This window comes from Ananas comosus, linkage group 16 (genome assembly GCF_001540865.1).
Source record: "Ananas comosus cultivar F153 linkage group 16, ASM154086v1, whole genome shotgun sequence".
NCBI classification, from domain to species: domain Eukaryota; kingdom Viridiplantae; phylum Streptophyta; class Magnoliopsida; order Poales; family Bromeliaceae; genus Ananas; species Ananas comosus.
The window spans coordinates 165948-173118 of NC_033636.1; positions in this window are offsets into that span (position 1 = coordinate 165948).

Sequence of the window (7171 nt, forward strand, 5' to 3'; positions counted from 1 at the left end):
TGTAAATTTACTTAACAAACTAAAGCCCAATTAAAGCCCGTCTCTAAACTTACCATGCATGTGTTGTTAGCTGTCCCATCCGTACCTGAGCAAAAAGATGGAGAGATTTTTCTTTTTTTCCATGCGGGACCTCCCCTCAATATTAGGCCACTTTGAAATAGATCCAGAAACCTTTACCTTTTCTTTTGTTAAGTAAAACTTCTCATAAATTAAACGGTAATATTAATCGCTAACGTTTGTTTGTGAAACAATCAATAAATTTGGTAAAATTTTTAATCAATCTCGCTGACACTCTCAACATTAAAATATGGAAAGCTAAAGGAAATATCAATTGAAATGATTCGAGATGAGGGCAAACATTGAAAGTAAGCCCGTCCCAAAAAGAGAGCGTCGGATTCAATAGGGCCTAACAGAATGTCGGGCCGGAGTCATGCGAAGCGTCCATTTAACAAACTGCGCCCATGCAATTAGCTCAAGGAAAGTTAGACCTTGAATCGGCCCATTCATAGATTGACGGATGGGTTTTTAATGTGTCAATTTTTGGAGTTCTACCCTTTGAACTGGTGGTAGTTGGGCAGAGTTTGGCGTAGAAAATTATTTATGGGGTTGTGAAAATACCAGTAGATGATTGAAAGAAGGCACGGAAAATGCCCTAACAAATCATGTTTTATTATTAGAAAGCAAGATCTAACTATCCACACGAAGATTAAAATGGATTTGATTCTTAGCTTGTAGAGGTATGCATCGTATTTTGAAGGCTGGTTTAATTATCAAGTCATTCCAATATAAAGCCTTCAGCGACTAATTTGAAGAGGAAATATTCCATGGGACATTGATGAGTGGGAGAAAAAAACAAAAAAAACAAAAAAAAAAAAATCCAAGGAAGGGACCTGGTGTGTTCGTAGTCGTGGGTTGGGCTTATACCTACAACTTCCCTTTTATTAGGTATATGGGCTACTGTTGAGAGAACCCAATCCCCCTTTTTTGGGCCGAATGGAGGAAAATCACGTGGCACTTCTGTCTATGTAGTTCGTATTTGGTCCAAAGCTAAGTCAACCTAATACGGGCCTGATTTCTGTAGACCAAAATAGTTATTTTGAGTCACGCAGCAGATCAACCCAATACGTTAGTTTGGGTCCAGATTAGGCTCCCGGACTACATAAATGCCATTTTTTAGGCCTGTAGAAATCACAGCCAGTCCATCCAATTTCGGCCTCCGGCCTCTGAATCTAGCTTTTGTAGGCCTACGAACTTCGGTCAAACTAATTTGGAGGTAATTTTGCAAAATATTTATTGAAAGCTGATAAAAGATTACACATTGCTTCCCTAGAAAAACAATGGATATTTTATCTGATGCAAATACTCACTCTCCAAATGCATTAGGATGTGAGGGCAAGGAAAAATTGCAACTTAATCTTAATGTTGGTTGTCATATTTATTCTTTGTAAATCTATGATGAGTTTTTGATTCTTCTCTGGGCCTATCGTTCTCAGGTCAAAACAAACCCAATCGTGGTTGAGATTGTCTGGGCCGAATTTTGGATAATCACAAGACTCTGATGTGTCAGTTCTTGTATGAACCAGGTCGTCAGCTCTCTCGGCCCAAGCCCTAATCCACGTGGACTAGCTTCTTGCGCTCCTATTTATTCCCGCCCGAACTCCTTTTCCCCAAATTTTCTTTCCCTCCATCGATCTCGAGGGAAATTTTGAAATAGAAAGAAAGAAAGAGCGAGAGCGAGCGATCACCTTCTTCCACTTTGCCAGCATCGATCGATCCATCGAGCCCCACCTCAAGGAATGCTAGTGAGCCCGATCGGAGAGTTCGCTCCAATGGCGAAGCTTTGTGGTGATCATCACCATCCATTGGCGGTAAGCGTTAAGGAGGAGGACTCCATGAAAAGGCCGAGTTCACTTTCAATTCGAAGCTCATCATCATTGTTCTCACCATCATCGCGGAAGATATGTGATCGCTGCCACAGGTGACTTACCTTTCTCTATCTGATTTCGACTATTTCTTGGCTTACGTTCATATTTGGGCCTGTATAATGTCGGTTAAGCGGCGGTTTACTGGTGCATTTCTTTTCTTTCAAAAAAATTTATGGAGAAATTCATTATGTCATCTCTCTCTCTAATCTTTTCATCATTGGGTGTTAACAGATGCATTGTTTGCACGTTGCAGAATTTTAGTTTTTATCTTGGGGGCTATTGGTTGACTTGGTGCGAGCATAATGACACAAGGAATAGTATTAGAGGATGCTTTTGGTGATATTTTCTCTTCTACAATTTCTGAATTTTCATAACACTAATCTGTAAGTTTGCATTAATTTTTATCACTAAAGTTCATTAGATTTAGTTCTTTGAACAATCTTAAGGATATCAGATCGTGAATAAGAAGACAAATGCTAATCCATTGATTAAAAGGATTTGCATATTGTACGATCACTTGATTGTCTGTTTATTATTGAAGCCTAAACTGCATGGGAATATCATTGCAATTTAATAAACATTCTGCATCTTTTAATTAATCTTTTTTGTGCGATTAGATTACTCTGCTTAAAATTTAGAATGTATAAATTCTTTCAAGAAAAAAATTCTGGTACACCCTCAATATTCTATGCTTGGCTGAATGTATTTGGCATTATTCAACTGAAATTGTATTTGTGACATTTTTACCATTATTTGAATATTGATAAACACAATAGAAATAAAATTTTGATAGAGACTTTGTGGATCTCTTTCTTAGTCCCTACTCTTTCCTCTTCTCTTCTCTCAACCAGAAGTATAGGTAGGTCCAGATTTTTTCATGTTCACCTCCTTTTCTAATTCTCTCATTTATGGTTTAGGTTTGTGGCTTTGGCTCAATTATTTAGTAATTGCATATTAAAGCAAACTTGTAATAATTTAAACCATTCAGGTTGGTTTTGACGGCTGTATTGCTTCTAACCAAAACAAAATTTTGAGCCGTGAGAAAACATAGTAGAAACAGAATTTGCAAAGAGAATTTGTGGATCTATTTTATAGTTTCTGTCGCTCTCCCCCTTCCGACTAGAGGTCATAGATTAGTTTTAGAATTGTAGATTCACAAATCTTTTCTCTAATTCTCCTAACTAGGTTTCGCTCTTTAGGGTCAAGAATAGGAAAGTTGAAACAACAACAGAAGTAGCACAAGGTTTGATGGTCTAGGGATTAGGAACTTGAAGAGGCAGAAACGGCAGCGGCAGCAGCAACAACAGTGGAAGGAGAAGCAGCTTTGTGTTTAGGGTTGTAGGGGTTTGGGTTTTAGCCCCCGTTTGGTTCGGGGTTAAGAAAAAGTAGTTATTCCAGGGATAGGGTTAAGTTCAGGGTTAAAATGGTGTTAAAATTTTTTTGTGTTTGGTTGAAGGTTGGAGTTAGTCTAGGATAGTGAAAAAAAGTGTTTGGTTGGAGTAGGTGGGATAAAAAAATAATGATTGATAAAGAAGAAAAATGTGAGAGCTCGGGATGCGTGCGGAGTTAAAGTTGGGAGGGGAAGTGGGGTTAATGATTGATAAAGAAGAAAAATGTGAGGGCTCGGAATGCGTGCGGGGTTAAAGTTGGGAGGGGGAGTGGGGTTAGTAAACCCCACTAACCCGGTTTGGGGTGGGGTTTACTAACCCCACCCCAAAAGAATGGTATTTGGGTATAAATTGGGGGTTAAGGGGTTATTCCACCCCTTAACCCCCACCCCAAAAGAATGGTGTTTGTGCTTTAGGAGTTAGGGTTTATTTCTTTGTGATTAATTGAACAATCTAATGAAAGGTTTGTTTGGTTCAAGGGTGGAATTGGAATGGATAATGGAATGGAAATGTATTGAAATGGTAATTGGATTCGCCCACTTTCCCAAGACGTTTGGTTCATTTGTGGATTGAAAATTGGAATGAGTTATTTCTATTCCATTGTTTGGTTCATATATAAACTAAAAAATTATAGAATACCATAATACTAATTTAACTCTCAAATATAATTTTATATTATTTAAAATTTATGAAAAATATAATACTATTCTCTATTGAGTTTTCCAAAAAAAATGTCAAATTTATTTTAAAAAACTTTTATGCAAGAAAAAATTATAAAAAATACATAAATTTTTTAAAATAAAATTTATATTAATTAATGTGAAATATCAAACACTATCTAAAGTATAACAAAAGCGAACCAAACATAAATTTTTTAAAACTTGTTCTGTTGACTTGAGCCATCCATTCCAGTTCGGAATAGGAATCCCAAACCTATTCCTGCGAACCAAACAATCGGATTTGATCAAACCGATTCCCATTCCATATCCAAAATGGATGAACTAAACTGTCCCGGAGACTGTGAACGCATCCGTCTCGCCTGTCTAAGTCACGCTACCTCCACGCAAAACAGTCCGTGGATAGCAAAACTAGTCAGTGACATCAACGCGAAAGCACAAAGCCAAACTTCGGAGTGGCACTCGTGGGAGCTACCCAACCGAGTATGCAAGCGTATCTCTGTCGAGCTCAATCAGGCTCTCGCAGGCTATAGTTAAATAAACAGGATCTAACAACCAAAACACACGTGTCCTCGGCACAATCTGATGCTACATCAGTAATCCGGATCCACCGTCAATCCCAACGGTACCCAACAGTCCGGAACACTGTAAACACTACTGTAAAAATCGGCTCGACATCCCAGCACGAGCGTAACAGTAAATTAGACTACCTGGGGTACTCACCACAAGAACACTGCAATTGTATAAAAGTACAACGGCCCCTAAGGCTAAATCAGGTAGTTTAACATATGACAGATTCCGAACGCTAGTTTTTTCCTATGTTTTATTCGAGTCCAACATGTATGATTAATAACAGCTAATAACATATTCCCAATTCAGTTAATATGTCTAAAATATACCTACTCTTGAATTTGAGCTAAACAATAACAACTTGTAATATTAACGATATATGTCGACCAATAATACTATAGGAGTAGGATTTCGATGATAAACCCACCTCGTATGCTAAATCCAACGCGGGGCGACGTCGAGAACGGCGAAAACACGCTCTCGCCTAAGCTCCCTGCGACGCTACGACTGCAACCGTACCCTCGAACGGCTCCGCGGTGCGTCGTTGGTGTCGAAATCGGCTCGCGGCAACTCCCCGAGCTCGTCGTTGCTTCGGCCGAAACGAAAGAGAGAATTAATTAATGAAGTGCATGCACACCCTCTGTACTTAAGTTGATAGGTATGCATGGGAGAGGGGGAAGGAAATTGATGCACGTGGCATCCTTATCCCCCAAAGGCACATCCATCTTATACCAATTAAAATAAAATAATAATAATAATAATAAAAAAATAAGGATACTACATTAAACAAACCCTAAGAGTATCTTATTGTGAAAGAAAATAACAAATGTTAATTCATTGATTAATAGGTGTTGCATATTATGATTACTTGATTGTCTGTTTGCCATTGAAACGGAAGCCATATTGAATTTGCAACATAATTTGATTAAAATAAATTATTAACTTGAAGAGTACAAGTTGATTGTGACATTTGCCTTGCTTGTTACCATAATTCAGATCGATCTTATAAGTACGCGATACATTGATTTAATTTTACTGGTGATCGATTCATCATTCAGGAATCAATGCATGTGACCAACAAACCGTGATGGAGACATTTCGAATCAAGATATCACGCATGTCGGGGAATTTGATTTGTCTCTACATCTTGAGCCTCTTACATGGGTGAAATTAAATTCTAACATAAATCATTTACTCAACTCATCAAATATAAAGTTTACTAAAACTCTTGATTTTATTTTTTTGAAAGATTATATTTATTTCAATTTAATTCAAAATCTATGTCATATATGGATTATCAAAAAGTTTTGAGGTGACTCGTGAGAGAAAATGCTAAATATCAAATAATACAACACTAGTTAGGGGCCTCGCGCGATGCGGCGGGAAAGATAATACAATAGTAAATTATTATAATTATTAACATTACTTTAAATTAAAATTTTAATTTTAAATGCAAATTCAAATATTAAAATCAAAATAAAAAAATTAAAGTTTGAAATCAAAATTTACAAAATTTAATTTTGAAATCAAATTTTAAAAAATTTATGTTTGGAAATCAAAATTTAGATTCAATTTAAAATTCAACTTAAAATTTAAATTCAAATTATAATTCAAAATTCAAAATTTTAATTTTAAGATTAATTCCGGATTTAAATTTAAAATTTAAAATTTAAAATTTTTATATTTAGGGACTAAAGTGAAAAATATGCAAATGTTAGGGACCAAAATTGATATGCAAAAACAAGCCTAAATAGGCGATGTCGATAATGACGTTAATTCTAAAACCTCTTTTAACAGTGTCATTTTATCGCGATAAAATCGAGAGATTTGAAAGTTTAATTGTAAAAAAAAAAAAAGAAGATTAGGGACCAAAATAAAAAATAGTGGAAAGATTAGGAACCAATGTGCAATTAATCCTTAAAAAATTGTGTGGGCCCTATAACCCTCTAAAATAAGGAGAGGTCTTTTTTAGAGTTGCCAATTCATATATGTTTTGAAATTAAAGTAAAAAATATGCAAAATTTAGGGATCGAAATTAGCATGCAAAAGAAAGTTAAATAGACGATGACATGATAATTTCGTTAATTTTAAAATATTTTTAATTATATTTTTATCGCGATGAAATTAAGAATTTGAAAACTTAACTGCAAAAAAAAAAGAGATTAGAAAACAAAATAAAAAAAATTGTGGAAAACTTGAGGAGCACTATGCAATTAATCTTAAAAAATTTGCTTGCCCCACAACTCCCAAAATAAGACGAGGTCCGGTAGTATTGAACAATAAAAAATTATAGAATGAAACTAAAATATTTATATATTTTTTCTGAAAATATCTAAACTAAATAACAACAATAAGTAAACCAGTTTAAAATAAAAAAAAAAAACTCATTGTAATATTTTAAAAAATGCATAATATTTTTTTATTATCATCAGCATAGAATTTACAAATAAAAAAATATAAAAAATTAATTGGAATGAAAGCATTACTTTTGTTGGTTCGAAAATAAATTATTATATAATAACATATATATATATATATATATATATATATATAGAGAGAGAGAGAGAGAGAGAGAGAGAGAGAGAGAGAGAGAGAGAGAGAGAGAGAGGAG